The sequence below is a fragment of the Podarcis tiliguerta genome (assembly GCF_965153285.1).
Source record: "Podarcis tiliguerta genome assembly, chromosome: 12".
NCBI lineage: Eukaryota > Metazoa > Chordata > Lepidosauria > Squamata > Lacertidae > Podarcis > Podarcis tiliguerta.
This window is the reverse complement of record NC_139545.1, coordinates 22,872,442-22,890,413: the sequence shown is the minus strand read 5'-3', so window position 1 is coordinate 22,890,413 and position 17,972 is coordinate 22,872,442. Positions and strand designations below refer to the sequence as shown.

Below are 17,972 nucleotides of genomic sequence, written 5' to 3'. Positions count from 1 at the left end.
AAAGTTGGCGGTTCGAATCCCCGCGACAGAGTGAGCTCCCATTGCTCTGTCCCAGCTCCTGCCAACCTAGCAGTTCAAAGCACCCCTGTGCTAGTAGATAAATAGGTACCACTGCAGCGGGAAGGTAAACAGTGTTTCTGTGCACTCTGGTTTCCATCATGGTGTTCCATTGTGCCAGAAATGGTTTAGTCATGCTGGCCACATGAACTGGAAAGCTATCTGTGGGCGAATGCCGGTTCCCATGGCCTGAAAGCGAGATGAGTGCCGCAACCCCATAGTCGTCTTTGACTGGATTAAACCACCCAGGGGTCCTTTACCTTTTGTTTTTACCTTTTATATGAACTACATATTAACTGGACACCTGCAATTTAAAATTTGGAGACCTAACATTTTTTTAAAAAAAAGTAAGACACACTTTCTGTTTTACAGCTGTAGTGTGGCTGCTTTCAAATAATTCTTGCTGTGTCAAAGCTCGCCGCAGAACTGTTACAGCTGTGCTAGTGTGTTGGAAAGTCTCTGTGCCAGACATGCTGCCGTGGAGACAATAGCACAAATCCTGGTATGTTTTCTGGCATTGCACTGGATGTGTTTGGAGGAAGCAGACGTGCTTTTTGTAGCCCTGTGTCTCATAGGTTTCAATTCAACATGCTTCTCAATACACACCCTTGGTAATTCTTCATGAAGGCTCTAGCCAGCCTGTATGTAGAACAGGAGTGAGGAACCTTTCTTAGCCTAAGGGCCGCATTTCCTTTTGTGGAACCTTCCAGGGGCCACCCACCAGTGAAGGTTGTGCCGTGCCATGATGCCATACATACTTACCATTGAATTCAGTGGGACTTACTTCTGACTGCATTGTTAGCGCTCTCCCTTTTAAGTCGGCGGTAAAAAATCCTTTTTCTGCAGCAGGAAAACAAAAGCACCATTTAATATAAGCTGTGATACCCACTCTCCCATAGTATTTTAGTTCATTATTTTAAAATGTCAGAAATATCCATCCTTGGAGACTCTAGAGATGCCTTTTCGATCCTGTTAATCCAATTTGGGCAGTAATGCAAATGCTATCCAGTCCTTTGTTGTAAATGCTGTCTTAAAGGATTCTCCTATCTTCTCACCCCCTCTCTTTTATTTATTTATATATATTTTTACATATTTAAAGGGGGAAAAGAGAACGGTGACTATTTATTACATTTCATCCTTTGGAAAATTAAACTCTAAATAGGAAGTATCCCTAGAAAATAACTAGTTCTAATTCTTTCAAAGAAAGAAGCTTCTGATATAAGCAAAACCGCCAGCATACAATGAAGAAGAAGAAGAAGAAGAAGAAGAAGAAGAAGAAGAAGTCGTCTCGCTGGCACCATTCCTAGTGCAATTGCCCAAAGGGAGACAGGTTTCACTTTGAGCTGAGGCTCAAGTTGATGCCCACAGCTGCTCCGAAGGATAGGACATCCTTACACACTTGCAATCTAACCCAAATAACAAGCTGCATAGCCAGCTCTTCTGAAGCCGTTGCAGGTGGGTTTGTCAGCGACTGGGCAAATGCAGGTGAGGCGTGATGCTTGTGAATGAATTTGTATTCAGCCATTTTAATGAATCAATTGGTGTTCAGCTCTTCGTTAATATATTGAAAGCAGACAGATGCCACCGCCCCGCCCCCGGCCTCCTTTGGAGGAAGTTGTATTTCCAACACAACTAGAAGCGAACGTCGCTAAGGACTGAGGTGTGGTGTAAAGCTCTAAACAAATGAGAGTGGTCAATAACACTGAGCAAAGTATTTGGCATTTAAATCCTTTATTTATCTTCTCATAAAGTTATGCAACAGGAGGAAATTAGTGGAACAAAAAAAAGACACATTTGTCATAGTTGGAATGTAGACTTTAACCCCCTGTTCGCAACACACTTTCTGTAGAAACCAGGTTTTTGTGTGTCTAAGGGTCTTTCTGTTTGTTTGTCTGACTGACTGTTAAGCATACACAATGCTGCCGATATTGTGACATAAGACGTTGTTTCTGAATGTTTCTCGGAAGCCAAAATTTTCCTTGCTATGACTCACTCCCCCCTTGGCCATTTGCGAACACACCCTTTTGCCAATCTCGATCTGTTCCTTCACCAGAAAGAACACCTCCCTGTTGCCTAAATAAACCACAGCAGCTCCCAGTTCTCTCTGCTTTCATTGAGTACTTAGCAATGCATGAAAATGTACCAGCTTAACCAGTAAGCTTTTAAAGAAGCAAGTTGCTGAAATTCTGTCCGGTAACTTGCAGGGGGTACTGGCTTGATTATGCCTAACTACCCGTCATGCTAGGAACTGGTGCAGTGTTTCTGTGAAAAACAGAAAATACCTAGGGCAGGGGTGAGGCATCTGTTTCAGGCTAAGCACCTTATTCCTTTAAAGAAACAAAACAGCTCAGTCTTAGTGATCACAGCAACCCTTCTCAGTAGGTCTTGCCCCAATGAGGCCGTTGCGAGGACTGGAGGTCTCCGCCTTCCCACTGCTCTCTAAGGCTCCTGCCCTACTTCCTTTCCCAGCACACTAAGGCTCTGTCATCCTGTCTCTTGTTGCTCCACCCATTTTATTTCTCTGGGAGACCAGCGGTGAAGGGAATTGGTTGCAGCAGGAGGCGGAGACTCCCTGCCTTCTTCTGCAGCCTGCCTCGCCTTTGTCCCCTGGCTCCCCTCCTCTACTGCATTTGAGTCTGGACTGCTCTCTGCCACAGCCTCTTCCTGCTCACTAAACCCTGTTGCCTCTTCAGCTTCTGACACTTCCTCCTCCCAGTTTTCTCCCTTCGACCATGCATTGTCATCCCACCACCAATCCCCTGACTCTGAGCTTTCTTCCCCTGGGGATTCCCTTGGGGGTTCCCCCACCTGGTGCCACCCACCACTCTTCTGCATCCAGCCAGTCCATGACACTTGGGAAGGGATGCATTCGGTTCCCCATTCCTGATTTAGGGCCCAGCAATTATTCTCCGAGATGGGAATTTCAGCGGTGAAAAACCAGGCACCGTTGATGCAGCAGAACATGCTCAGCTGGAGGTCAGGGTAAACCACTGTGCAAGCCTGCAATGGTCCTTTAAGCCACGAGGAGGGAGACAGCTGTCGTGTCCTGGCTCAGATCCCTGAACTTCATACACACGACAGCGTTAGAATTAAAATGGTTGTGGGCGTGCCCTTGCAAACATACATCAATTTTGCCTTGAATAAGGAAGCCAGTTCAAATTGATGCTTTGATATGAAACACATCATGTGATGTTGGGTGAAACACATGCAGTCAGCCTGATCTAGGTCAAAAGACTAAACGTTCTCTGAGCTGCCAGATGGAAATCAGAGGGGATTCAAATGTGTGCTATAACCTTCTCATAGGTCTGTATGAGAGCAAATGGTGGATCACTTGTTGGAAACACATGTGCAAAGGATGCTGCATAATACCCAGTTTCCATATGTAAAGAGCTTTTGTGGTGGTGCATTTTCAAAGAAGGAATCCCTCCTCCTAAGTTGGCAGAGATTCCAGTTCACATTGTGAAGCCAGCGGAGTAGTATAGCAATCAACATTATTTACATCATAACTCAATGGACATTTGTTATGTGGTTAATAAAGATACTTTAATCCAAAATGTACCTGAGTGATATTCCTTGCTGAACTCAATCAATCAATTTCTTTATTCGACCGATAGTCAGAAATAAAACATTACACAATAATTATAGTCTATAACATCCTTGCTGAACTATATAACCTTTCTGTAAGCTTGGCAAGGCTAATTACAAAAATTCCCAGAGGGGTAACTATGTGAGCCTACTAGAGCAACAACAAAGAGTCTTGGGTTGTGGCACCTGAAAGAAGAACACATTTTATTAAGATATCAGCTTTCAGGGACTATAGTGCACTTCACTGGATGCATCTAATGAACTGCACTCTAGCCTATGAAAGAATAACATTTGTTAGACTTTTAGGTGCCACAGAACTAGTCACTGCTGCCAACACAAGTTGAGAATTTAGACTTGAAGACCATGATGCCCTCCAGGCTTTATAGCAAGGACATTCCTAGGTGCTTAAAAGAGACTCAGGGCACATATCATAACCCTGGGGTCAGAATCCCCTTCTTTGAGGAATGAGGTTAAAAATTCGGAATCAGAAACAGAATTGTGTGCAGGGTCAACCCCAGAAACACTTCCACCAGACGTGACTGAAGTGCCAGTTCCTCTGTGGCCCAAGGGTGTCACATTGTTGCCCTCTGGCTTCCATCGCAGAATTCCCAGTACAACCAGAATCTATAGTGCTCTCTTGGAGTAAATGGCTATCGGAGCAATCTGAGGCACTTTTCAGTGAATGTGAAGCTTGCAAGCAGGACAGACCTGAAGCAACACCAGAGCTCTGCTTTCCTTTCCCTCAGTCTCAGTGCCAGTAATGTGTCCACATCTGTGAAGGGATTTATTTATGCTTAATTTTTAAAATATATATCCCCACCTCTTGGGTTATGGTGGTAATTTAGTCGGGATTTCCCCCTTTAATTCTCCTTTTAAAAATAGCCAACTGAAGAGATTCAGCTCAGTAAAAAGATTGGAAGTAACACCAGGGAATTTTTAGGCCTAAGCATACTTGTTTAGTCTTGCTATGATTGCTGCTTCTTTTCTTAGAATAAAATCCTCATTATTTACCTCTGCCTCAATCCTTGGACACAACACTTACATATAAAACAATGAAATATCGCAGAATTGTAAAATCACAGTTACAAAGTTCTTGGAAAACAACAGGAGAGCAAATAGTGCAGAGGAATTAGTTGCCTCATAAATTCATATTTGCAGACGTATTGTTTGTCTCCACCAAGTACCGTAGCTATGACAGTAGGCATTTCTGGGCCCATCTTACATCTCCAGTTCCAGTGATCACATTCTGAATCTATGTGTGCATAAGGCACTCATCTGGATCATTGTTTGTAGGATCTTGGCTAGAACAAAGGCATTCTCAGTGCTCTCTTGGACTTCCAAATAAGTCAGTGGGAATTTTGCCATTGCATTACGTGAGAGTTGTCATGAATTGAGTTAATGGCTGATTTGGGCCTTTGAACCCTGGATTCCTGGGTCGCAGTGGACAAAGACACACACGCACCCCAGGTTCTAGGAGGCCCACCAAATCCCACAATCATACACAGATTACAGCTTTTTATTTATCAGATTTTTTTTAAAGTTACTAATGCGAAGAAATAAAACATTGCTGTAATATACAGTGGTACCTCGGGTTACAGATGCTTCAGGTTACAGAGTCTGCTAATCCAGAAATAGTACCTGGCATTAAGAACTTTACTTCAGGATGAGAACAGAAATCATGTGGCGGCAGCGTGGCGGCAGTGGGAGGCCCCATTAGCTAAAGTGGTACCTCAGGTTTCAGGTTAAGAACGGACCTCCAGAACGAATTAAGTTCTTAACCCAAGGTACCACTGTAATTGTCATGAACTTACAGGACAACGGGGAGGAGGAAGTGGATCTTGATGAGGGTTGTAGCCAGGACTGGGACACACCAGGGCATGCCGGAGATGGTGAAGGAGAAGTTGGTGTAGGAAGCACCCATGGGATGACAGAGGATGGCGAGGGGATGGGTGTCAGTGCACAGGAACCAGAGCAGCAGGGCTCATCATTAGAGGTAGAGGGGGCCCTGTCTCCACGGCAGGCTCTCTAGGACAAGGTTTCCCAAACTTGGGTCTCCAGCTGTTTTTGGACTACAACTCCCATCATCCCTAGCTAGCAAGACCAGTGGTCAGGTGGGACTTGTTAGCTCTGGGAGGAAGTGTGTGATTCCTCTGCTGGAGTAGGCTTGGAACAGGTGAGGGTCACCTGCCTCATCAAGCCCAGATGCTGCAATCAGCATGCAAAGTATAAAAGGGCAGCAGAGATTTGGTGCTGTGTCTGCTGAACTTCCCACGTTGGTGGGACCATGGCTTGGATGGTCAAGGGAGCGCTTCAGGGCTGACCTCCAGGTGTCCTGACCCCTGAATTGGCTGCAGAGGAGGGACCCTGGCCTGACTGGACTCCAGAGCTGTTGGCCTGCTGGACTGTATACTAGCATCTACTATGGGATTGTGCACTCCATTGGCATTTGCCACCAGGTACCCCGTGCTTCAGGGCAATAATATGCTAACATAATACTGATATGTCAATTAATATTATGTATAAAGTTGCAGCTGTAATTTATATGTTTTCTGAAGCTATGCACTTCATATTTAATTGAAGAAATTTATTATATTTTATCTCCAATAAGGAGGTGTGTAATTGGATACCAGTTTATAAATTGGGAAATGCCCCCCCCCAATATATATAGCACTGGGGCTCATAACAAAGTTAATGTTACATATAAGATAGCTGATATATGGCCACAGAGGGCTTGGGTAGTTTTCAGAGCAATTACTTGCAAGAGAGAGAGATGGAGAGGCTAAAATATATAGACATCATACTGGCCATGAATGATTATGAGGATGGTGTGATGTTTCTTTTCGACCACATTGCTCTTAGTTGAAATTTGTGGCAAAGCAGTATCTTGGGAAGCCATGGGAATGATTCTAGAAATGCATACTCATATATTCTCAGTTAGATTCAACTTTAATTCTTTGATATTTGATAAAGGAAGCCTGAAACAAGCAGAAAAAAACAGACCAGGGTCATGCTATGCAGCTATTAGGAATGGGCAATGTCCATGCAATCATAAACACAAGCAATTATAAAGCAGTAAAATAAGTTCCACACCCCTGAGGTCAAATGAACTGATAATTTCTTAGGGTCACACCCTTCATGACGAATCACACCCTGCAAAGTCCTTCCCAATGGAGATTTGAAAGGTTGTTAGCTTTTAGGGATTTTCTTGTATTTTTTTCTTTCAGATAACACCTTTGTGTTTGCATGCATGCTGGTTCTAGTAACTCTCTAAAGCACAAATATCCCTATACGGTTACACTTTTGATGATATTTTATGGCACAGCCTTCACTCGGAGAATTTGATGATCAGCTTTCTAAGATTCTAATTCAGGGATTGCCAACAAGGTGCCCTCCACAAGTTTTGGGCTACAACTCGCATCATGGATTTCGGGCAGTGTGGCCGGTTCTGCCGCACATGGCGCTGAGCTGAGCAAGCGCAAAATGTAGAAGACCCATAATTGAGAAGATCTATTTGGGGGTGCCAAATTTTGGCCTCGCCCAGGGCGCCATATTTTGAAAGAATACCGAAGTCTGCTCCTGTGCCTGACCACTGGGCCTGCTGGCTAGGGATAATGGGAGTTGTAGTCCAACAACATCTAGGAACCCAAGGTTGAGAAAGGCTGCTGTAGCTTGCTCACCACACTTGGTTCTTGCTCTGCACATGCCTAAACACTTGTTGTGGCCATTCTATGAGTGATAGCACTAGATCACTGGTTTTCAGCTGGAGAGCCGGGACCCAGAACTGGTTCACAGTCGGCTCTAAGGTGGGTTTCAACAGCAGCACTATCATCATACAAACAGATGTGTGTTTGAGTTAAAGGTAGGTCCCAGTTATGAGACAGCTGAAGACTACTTCTCTATTTGAATATGCAGGAAATCTTAATGTAAAGCCCAAATGGCACTGGTCTACAACTTTGCCTGGGTTTCTTTTTCCATTCCTGCTGTTCCAGGCAATCAGTGTAGTGGAAGGTTTTAAATATGTAAAATTAATCCAAGTTTTGTTTTTCATCAAAGAGATAGCTTGCCTCGATTGTGCTTGTTTAGGGCAGCATCAAGGGACATATTCGCCCCATGCATGCAGAGGCCACATTCCAACTCAATGCATGAGGTAGCAGTGACATGCACGGCAAGCATGATTCTTCTGGCTGCTTGGCAGACTGAGATTCGCAAGGTAATTTATGTTCCTAGGCAACATTTATGACAATTCTATAAAAGTTCCTCTGCAGGGATATCACGGCATTGCAAAAGTATTGCTATCATAAAGTAGGATGTTATCTGTTTTTGAACCACAATTAAGCTATAATATTAACAAAGGTCAAGTCTGTGAGGGATTAGCAGCCCCAACTAACAAATGCATATTATTGTTTGTTAGCATGAGAAGGGGCTACGACCACAGAGCTGCTTTGCTGACACTCAGACCACAGAAATAGAATTGGTAGAGAGGGCTCTGTGTGATGTCACTTCCCCTCCTCTCCCAGAGAGGAAGGAACATATAGTACTTCCTGTTCCTCTCTCTCTTCCTTTGACCAGAGATGGATGCAGACATGCCTCCACTTGCTCCAGGTGCATGCCTGAAGCTTGTTATACAATGTAAGTACAGTGGTACCTTGGGTTACAGACATTTCAGGTTACAGACTCTGCTAACCCAGAAATAGTACCTCGGGTTAAGAACTTTGCTTCAGGATGAGAACAGAAATCACACAGCGGTGGCGGTGGCAGTGGGAGGCCCCATTAGCTAAAGTGGTACCTCAGGTTAAGAACAGTTTCAGGTTAAGAACGGACCTCCGGAACGAATTAAGTTCTTAACCCAAGGTACCACTGTATTTTGCCTGCTCAATTTTTACTGCTGCCTTGTGAACCAATGCAAGATTATAAGTAAGTAAATTATATGTGTGCCTGGTGGGGCCTGTTGTAGCCAAGGGAGTGCCTGGCTGGGCCTGCCATGGCTGTGGATAGGCCTGGTGAGGCTGACTGAGACCCGGTGAGGCCCACCATGGCTCCCATACAGATTGGCACCTACAATGCAGCTAAAGAGGAAAGTGGAGGAAGTAGGCCTGCCATACGTCCATATTTTCCTTGACTTGGATTTCAAAGGTGGAATTGACGCCCGGGGGGGGGGAGGTTGCAAGAGGCACTTTGTCCTGGGTCATAGGCAAATCGTAAAATTGTGCTTTTCTTGGGTGTGTTTATTTGTTATTTGTAAAAAATAGCTCAACAACTTTCAGGTTTTCCTTTAAAAGGCTCAATTTGGGGGGTGGCATGTTCCTAAAAAAAAGCTCAACTACTTTTGGGGTGTCCTGGTTTTTATTTGAAATATGGCAGCCCTAGGAGGAAGAGAGACACCACTAAATAGTATTACACAGGCCACACATTTACTGACAGACTTTAACATGTGCATCAACAAAAACCACAGTGGAAGGGATAGCCTTAGCTTTTCAGTATGAAATTCCCTCAAGGAGACTGCCCTAGGTAGCCAGCTGCAATGTCCCCTGAGGTTGTGGCAAATCAAAATGGGGCTCCACAGAAGCCTCTGGTATGGTGACATCAAATTTGTGTGCTAAGCTGCTGCATACAAATGCCTGGCCATAGGGTGCATCTGTCACACAGATGCAGCTTTAAGCAGTTTCTGTGCCACTCTGTTTTCAAGTGAAGTAGACCTGAATTTTTGTTGTGCTGCCTTCATAACAACTCTGTAGACAACACACTGCAAGAGTTTTGAGCTCCTGTGCTATTCCACTATTCTTATGAAGTCTGTTAAGTCTTCATCAGAACTGTCTCTTGCGCTGACCAAGCATTTATCATGCACAAATCTTCTTAGAAACTGCTAATAAATACTGGCCTTTTGGACACACATGGATCCTATAATTCCATTGTTTTAAAAACTGAGGCAGTTGTTGAGGATTTGAACATCATTATCATGTTTCATGGTGAAACCGAGAAAAGAGCAATCTCACTTGAGAATCAGAACAGGATGTTGGCTGGTGTTACGAAGATAAAATATTCAAATATTTATGTAAGGAAGTCAAAGGTATGTATGTTTATGATGAGTGATCCCAACCAAACCCATATAAACACAATCTTGGGTGATTCTGTAGTTACCAGCCTAACATTTGTAAGCTTTTTTTTACTAATATATAATTTTGGCTTACATTATTTGAACACAAATTGACATCAAACTATTTGTGTGCTAACTGGCACATCCCTAGGAAATGTCACAGGCAGCTTAAATGATTTCTTTTTATTGTGTTATCCTAGGGGCTGCCACTTCTGCTGGTTCTCTCACCAACCCTCACTCCTTTGTTATCCCCTTCCTTCCCCCCCCCTTTCCTCCCCTCGCCACCACCACCCACAGCTCACCCCAAATCCCACCTCCTTCCCTCACAACTCTGCCAAACAACTCTTCTCCGCTAATTTTCAATGCGACGTCAGGGAAGTGGGCGAACTCTTGGTTGGAGGATGGATTGAGGTTGAATCCTGATAAGACAGAAGTACTGTTTTGGGGGGACAGGAGGCGAGCGGGTGTGGAGGACTCCCTGGTCCTAAATGGGGTAACTGTGCCCCTGAAGGACCTGGTGCGCGGCCTGGGAGTCATTCTGGACTCACAGCTGTCAGTGGCGGCACAGGTCAATTCTGTGTCCAAGGCAGTTGTTTATCAGCTCCATCTGGTACACAGGCTGAGACCCTACCTGCCCACAGACTGTCTCGCCAGAGTGGTGCATGCTCTGGTTATCTCTCGCTTGGACTACTGCAATGCGCTCTATGTGGGGCTACCTTTGAAGGTGACCTGGAAACTACAACTAATCCAGAATGCGGCAGCTAGACTGGTGACTGGGAGCGGCTGCCGAGACCATATAACACCAGTGTTGAAAGACTTACACTGGCTCCCAGTACGTTTCCAAGCACAATTCAAAGTGTTGGTGCTGACCTTTAAAGCCCTAAACGGCCTCAGTCCAGTATACCTAAAGGAGCGTCTCCACCTCCATCGTTTTGCCCGGACACTGAGGTCCAGCACCGAGGGACTTCTAGCGGTGTTACAGGGAACCAGGCAGAGGGCCTTCTCAGTGGTGGCGCCTGCCCTGTGGAACGCCCTCCCATCAGATGTCAAAGAGAAAAATAACTACCAAACTTTTAGAAGACATCTGAAGGCAGCCCTGTTTAGGGAAGCTTTTAATGTTTAATAGGTTATTGTATTTTAGTGTTGTGTTGGAAGCCGCCCAGAGTGGCTGGGGAAACCCAGCCAGGTGAGCAGGTTAAAGGTAAAGGGACCCCTGACCATTAGGTCCAGTAGTGGCTGACTCTGGGGTTGCAGCAGTCATCTCGCTTTATTGGCCGAGGGAGCCAGCGTACAGCTTCCAGGTCATGTGGCCAGCATGACAAAGCTGCTTCTAGCGAACCAGAGCAGCTCACGGAAACGCCGTTTACCTTCCCGCTGGAGCGGTACCTATTTATCTACTTGCACTGTGTGCTTTCGAACTGCTAGGTTGGCAGGAGCAGGGACTGAGCAACGGGAGCTCACCCCGTCGCAGGGATTCGAACCACCGACCTTCTGATCGGCAAGTCCTAGGCTCTGTGGTTTAACCCACAGCGCCACCCACGTCCCTTTAGATGGGCGGGTTATAAATAATAAATTATTATAATATTATTATTATCCTCTCTGAAGTGACAATTAACATGGTGCCTCACAGAGTTCTTCGCCAAACCACTCTCTCAAGTGCATCCCACCCTCCTTCAAAGACACCTTCCTCAGCAGGTCGCCTGGGCTGCCCCCCACATGCGCCACTTGCTCACTTGCCTCTTTTCTCTCATCACACTGCTGTTGGTGTGGCTCACCAACATTAAATTGTAGGAAGTTGGCAGCATACCTAAAGCAAATGTCTCCGCTATTGAAGAGTGTGCTAGGGAATTTATACACAAGCACATTTATCAGCATCAGTTGGCACGTCTGCCTATTTTCATCTGATGAAAAGCAGAGGGCGTGATATTCTCTGCCCCTTTCTTGAACTGCATGGCACTGCCCTGACATGTAGGTGTTCTGCATATGCATGGAAGCATACAAAGGGTTCTGAACTGGCCTTCAGGCACTGGCATCCATCTCCACAGCAATTTGATATTAAGTGTAATAGGCTGTTAGCAGACCTTGCAGGTTGGGTGAATTAGATTGGAGTAATCACTTACAGTATCGCTATCAAAGTTTTATTTCGGTCACAGACCAACAAAAGATAAAGCATATGGATAAACTGAACACATAAGACTTAAAACAGGTAAGGAATAAAAACTAGCAATTAAGAGGTGATTATGTCATACATACTTAAAAAGATAGAAACAGGCACAGTTAAAAGGTCTTGCATTTTGGACCTAGTTTGTGGCACAAACCATCCTTCGACTAATATCCATCATGGCAGTGTAGAATCTAGCAACTGAGTATGTAACATCTGGGTTTTCACCTTGAAGTAGCAGGGAGGTATAAAGTTCTGTGTGACCTGGGAATTTACGTACTACAGGTAAGATGAACCTAGCTCGTATAGTATAGTATTGGCGCTAAAAAAAAAAAAGCATGTTCTGTTGTTTCAACTTAGTTTCTGGAGTTCAAAGGCTTTATTCATGCAGGAACTGTTTATAGGATGAGTGGAGCTAAGAAAGAGAAATAGCAAACATCTTGTCTGGAGAGAAATGGCAAACGAAAAATGGCTCAGATTTTAAGGGTGGAGTTAACTTAGACAAAGAAGCTTCAAACAAGGTGACTAGGTCACTAGACAAACAGTGCTCTCATGTGGTTTAAAGTACTGTAACAAATGCATTAACTACTAATGCCTGATGGCAGCGTCCCTATAACACATGGCTTAATTTATATAACAAAAATTGAGAGGCCTGATGGCAGTCACACCATCTTATTTGAAATCCCCAGTGCCAACTGAATAGATTGCTCAGTAGTCTTCAATGGTATTCTAAAACTATTTCAGAGGGCACTAAGATCATCATAATTGAAAGCAATATTTTGAAGTAAGACCTGTGGAAGCCTGCATTCAGGCATAGCACTGCCATAGGGCTCGTTTTGTGCTTAGACTTTGAGATCAACAAGCTACTCTCAATCATTTGTTGATCTGAATGACTTTATCATCTAATTTGTAGTCATTAATGATCCCTGGTTGCTGCTTCCTGGAAAGGCATAATAAACTGCTGGGCGCTGTGCTCCTGTTCCATTTTTTATAATTGCCTGCAACTTACTGCAGTTCCCCTGAGCTTCAGTTAGGAAAGGACGGCTATTCTTGGCTTTGTGCATCTGTCAGGGGTTCAGGAGCAGAGTCACTGGAGAGGGAAGAAACAGAGAGCGAGGGGGAGGAGTCGGAAGGAAATGTCAGCGGCGACAGTAGTCCAAGATCTCTGAGTCTCTCCAGTGACTCGGAGGATTCACAGAAAGGGGCCCCCATGGTCAGGGCAAGGGGAGTGCCCAGGGGGACACCTCGGGAAGAAGGGGACTCAGAGAGTAGCAGCTGGAAATCCGGACCAGCGTCCCCCCCAGAGAGCAGTAGGGGGGAGGAGTCTAAGGCATCGGGATCAGGGAGCGCGCAGGCAGAGGGAGAACGTGAGGCAGGAGTGGCCACACCCTCGTCAGGGAGCGAGGAAACGGTCATCCGGAAAGTAAAACGCGCGCGCGCGCCAAGTTCAAATGTACAGGAGGGCGGCAAGGTGGGCAGCCCGGGTAAGGAGCCAGGTCCTAAAGCCCGCCGAAGAGAGGGGGAGGAGTCAGAGGGGTCTAGCTCCGCGTCGGAAGAGTCCAGGAGGAATGAGACCCCGGGGGGTAGTAAGACCCAGAGGAAGAGAGAAAGAAGGAAGAGGTGGAGTAAGATTAGAGTCTTGAACTGGTGCACGGGGGGTGGAGATCCAGACAGAGCTTCGCCGGTCTAAAGTTCAGACGTAGGGCTGGGACGCTGAGACTTGTAAATGGAGACTATTCTTCAATAAAGACTTTGATACTGTACTATCGGCTAGCGTTGGTCCTTGGTGAGCTGGGACCCGGAGCCAGCCCTGACAGTAAGCTCTGTCTCCAATTTTAAAGTTTTGGCACCAAGAACCTCGCCACGTGAGTCGGCGCAGCGAGGACAGAGGAGGGGTGCTTACAGAGCTCACAAAACTCAGGCAAGATGACGACGGAAGAGAAGATAAAAGCCCTGCAAGAAGCGGTGACACAACTCAGCACTGAGGTAATTGCATCCAGGAAGAGAGAGGAGGAGATGGTTACCTCCTGCCGGGATCTCCAGGCCAGGTTGGACGTGCTTTCCAAAGAGGGGCAAACGGGAGCCAAGGCAGAAGGCATAGGTTTGGGGAGAAGGGGAGGAAGCCTTGTATCGCATTTCGACGGGAGTTTGCAGCAGTACCCCAACTTCAGAGCAGACCTGCTGTTTGCGCTGGATTTACTTGACAAAGACTTTAGAGATGAGAGAGAGAGAGTGGGGTTTATCTTGTCCCATTTGCATGGGGAAGCCAAAACGTGGCTGCGGAATCTATGGAGGGACAATGATCCAGCGCTCCAAGATGCGAAGGCTTTTATTAAAGCAATGGACTCATGCTTTTTATCAAAGGTAGACGTCGATATTGCCAGGAGGGACATACATGGACTTAAACAAGGCAAAGCCAGCGTGCGGCAGTACCATACTCGATTTTTCGGACTGGTTCATGCCCTGGGGTGGGAAAAAGATTCTGCGCCAGTCAGAGACCTCTTTTGGGAGGGGTTGAATGCAGATGTAAAAGCGGAGATTGGAAGAGGGGAGAGACCAAGGAGCACCCAGCAGGTAGTCCAGAGGGCTCTGGAGATCGGGGTGCATCTGGAAGAACGTCCTTGCAACAGGGAAGAAGGGCGTTGGGGAAGGGCACCAGCCAGAGCACCTCCCTTCTTTCCCAGAGAAGCAGCGCGTGCGCACTCCACACCCTCGCAGGGAGGGGGAGAAGAGCCGATGGAGATAGGAGGTGCCAGGGCTCAGTCAGCTAACAGAGCCCTAACACCGGGAGCAGCCAAAACGAAGCCTCCTAGAGGGAACAGGAAGTGCTACATCTGCGACAGTGCTCAACACATGGCGAAAGAGTGTCCCCAGAGGCTCCACAAGCACACTGCAGCCTCCGCAACAGTCGCTGAAGCAGCTCAATTGAAAACGCAGCAACAGTTAAACGACGGAGTCTGGCTGGAGGAAGAGGCACTGGGGTCCAGTCAGACAAGTCAATGAAACAATCCCCAGCACTTTTGCAACCCACAGACCCCCTCCCACCCAAACCAGTGGTGCAGCTCACAGCGTCTCTCCAACTGCCCAATGGACGCACTCTGGAGGTGCCGATCACCATTGACTCCGGCAGCAACGCTGACTTTATAGGACTGGAATTCATTCAGCAGCACAATATACCACTGCTACCAGCCACGCTGCCCCTGAACGTTGTCACGGTGGATGGCAGAGACTTGTTAGGGGGGCAGGTGGTGCAACAAACGCAACCAATGGTGATGCGGATTGGAAATCACCGAGAAGTTATCAGCTTTAATGTCACACACCTGTCGGACACGCCTGTAGTCCTCGGCATGAGTTGGCTGCACAGGCACAGCCCAGCATTGGCGTGGTACCAACGCCAACTGACCTTCGGCTCCTCCTATTGCGCGGAACATTGCATCCTTCCTAGCCCGGAAGAAGGAGGGGACGACCCGCAGCTACAATTAGGCACGCTGCAAGCAGTGCCTCGCAAGTATGCAGCGTTTTTGGAGGTTTTCTGCGAGAAGGAAGCGGACAAGCTGCCCCCCCACAGGCCCTATGACTGCAAGATTGACCTCCTGCCAGGAGCGACGCTGCCAGCCGGGAAACTGTATTCCATGTCTGAGGATGAGCTGCAGGAGCTCAAGGAGTTCATAGACCTCAACTTGAAGCGCGGTTTCATCCGGGAGTCGAAGGCAGCGGGGGGCAGTCCTGTATTCTTTGTGAAGAAGAGGGACACGCCCCAAAAAAGACTTGTGGTAGACTTCAGAATTTTAAATTCCAGAACCAAGCCCGCGGCCTTTCCCATGCCCAAGATAGATGACCTGCTGGCGACGGCGAGGAAAGGACGCGTTTTTACAAAGTTGGATCTGCGAGGGGCGTACAACCTGATTCGCATACGGGAAGGAGACGAGTGGAAGACTGCCATGTTCACGCCCCTGGGCACATATGAATACAGAGTTATGCCCTTCGGTTTACAAAATGGCGCCCACTGTTTTCAAGCTTTCATGCATCACGTCCTGGCGGGTCTCCTCTACAAGACATGCGTCTGCTTCTTGGACGACATCCTGATATTCTCAGAATCTGAGGAGGCCCACGAAGGTGACGTCAAGGAAGTTCTGCAGAGACTGCAGGAGCATCGGCTGTATGCCAAGCTGGAGAAGTGCCAGTTCGACAGGACGGAGGTGGATTTCCTGGGCTACAAGCTGTCGGACAAGGGGCTGGCCATGGACAGCGCCAAGGTTCGCGCAGTGTTGGACTGGAAGAGCCCGCGCAATCGGAAGGAGGTCCAGCGGTTTGTGGGGTTCGCCAACTTTTACCGCAAGTTCATCAAGGGGTTCGCGATGCAGACGGCGGCCATTACTGACACGCTCAGCTCTAAGAAGAAGAAGTTCATCTGGACGGAGCAAGCGGAGCAGTCCTTTCAGAACCTTAAGCGTCTCTTCTCGTCCGAAGGGCAGCTACTGCATGTGAATCCCAGCAAACCGATGAGGGTTGAAACAGACGCCTCAGACAGAGCCGTGGGCGCCGTACTGTTGCAGGAGGACCCGCATGGGAACTGGAGACCGTGTGCCTTCTACTCTAGGAAGCTCAGCAAGTCGGAGCAGAACTACACCATCTGGGACAGGGAGTTGCTGGCCATTCATGCAGCATTCAAGGCGTGGCGACACTTCCTCGTCGGGGCCAAGCACACCGTGCAGGTCCGCACGGATCATAAGAACCTGGAGTACTGGCGCACGGCAAGATTCCTAAACCAGCGGCACATCAGATGGGCGGAATTTTTCGCGGATTTCGACTTCAGGATAGAATACATCCCAGGCGACAACAACATCATGGCGGATGCACTGTCCAGGAAGCCGCAATACCTCGAAGAGGCGGCACCAGCAGCGGCCAAGCACATTTTCGCTCCGAAAGCGTGGGCGTGCGCTGCAGCAACCGTGGACTTGGAGGCGGTCCGTCGAGCACTGCAGAGGGACCCCTTTGCACAAGCCAAGATGGAGGAGGTGCACAAGGGCACGGTGAAGGACGACGAGTTCCAAGTACGAGACGGATTGCTCATCCGCAGAGGGGCCCTCTACGTACCGGGAGACGACCTCCGGGCGAAAGTACTGCAGCAGTTACACGACGCACCCACCGCCGGGCACTTTGGCAAGGAGAAGACGGCAGAACTCGTTGCCAGAGATTTTTGGTGGCCCAAGATGCGGGGGGAAGTCGCGGAGTACGTCTCGAGGTGCGACACCTGCCAAAGGGCCAAGTCAGTCCACAAACCTCCGGCGGGACTGCTCGAACCGCTGCAGACTCCAAGCGAACCGTGGGAGAGGGTGGCCCTGGACTTTGTCACGGATTTACCCAGCTCAAGGGGTAAAACGGCAGTGCTAGTGGTGGTGGACATGTTCACTAAAATGGCCCACTTCATTCCGTGCGCGAAGGTCGCCACGGCAGAACAGACCGCCAAACTGTTCATAGACCACGTCTTCAGAGTGCATGGACTGCCACGGTCTATCTTGTCCGACAGGGGGCGCCAGTTCATTTCGAGCTTCTGGCAGAAGCTGATGGGTTTCCTGAACGTCAAGATCAACCTAGCGTCGGCGAGACACCCGCAGACCAATGGACAAGCGGAACGCGTCAACGCCGTCATGCAGCAGTACCTGAGATGCTACGCAAATCAACAGCCGACGACATGGGTGGACTACCTGCCGCTCGCTGAGTTCGCTTACAACAACACGAAGCACGTGTCCACAGGGGTGACGCCGTTCTTCGCCAACAACGGGAGGCATCCCAGAACCTTCCCGGGTTTAGAGAGACTGGGGGAGGGGGAGCCACAGGCAGCGGAAGTCTTGGCGGCGGAATTGCAGGAAGTCCACGAGCAGCTTAGGAGGCAGTTAGAGCTGGCAAAGCACGCATACAAACTGCAGGCTGACAAGCACAGGAGGGTTGGTGAAGACATACAGGTGGGAGACTGGGTGTGGTTAGCGGCCCACGCAGTGCCGACCAGATCCTTAGCTAAGAAGAAACTCGGACATAAGCAGCTAGGACCTTACCTAGTTGAGGCACAGATCA

General features: G+C 47.8%; 1 long non-coding RNA gene across 1 annotated transcript in view; it reads left to right on the top strand.

Annotated features, from left to right (window-relative positions):
* Positions 1-8,170: 8,170 nt before the first annotated feature.
* LOC310660490 overlaps positions 8,171-17,972 on the top strand; it is a 22,754-nt gene continuing 12,952 nt past the window's right edge. Inside the window, exon 1 of the long non-coding RNA XR_014503425.1 lies at positions 8,171-8,271. This is a non-coding gene — a long non-coding RNA (uncharacterized lncRNA). The remainder of the gene's footprint in view (positions 8,272-17,972) is intronic.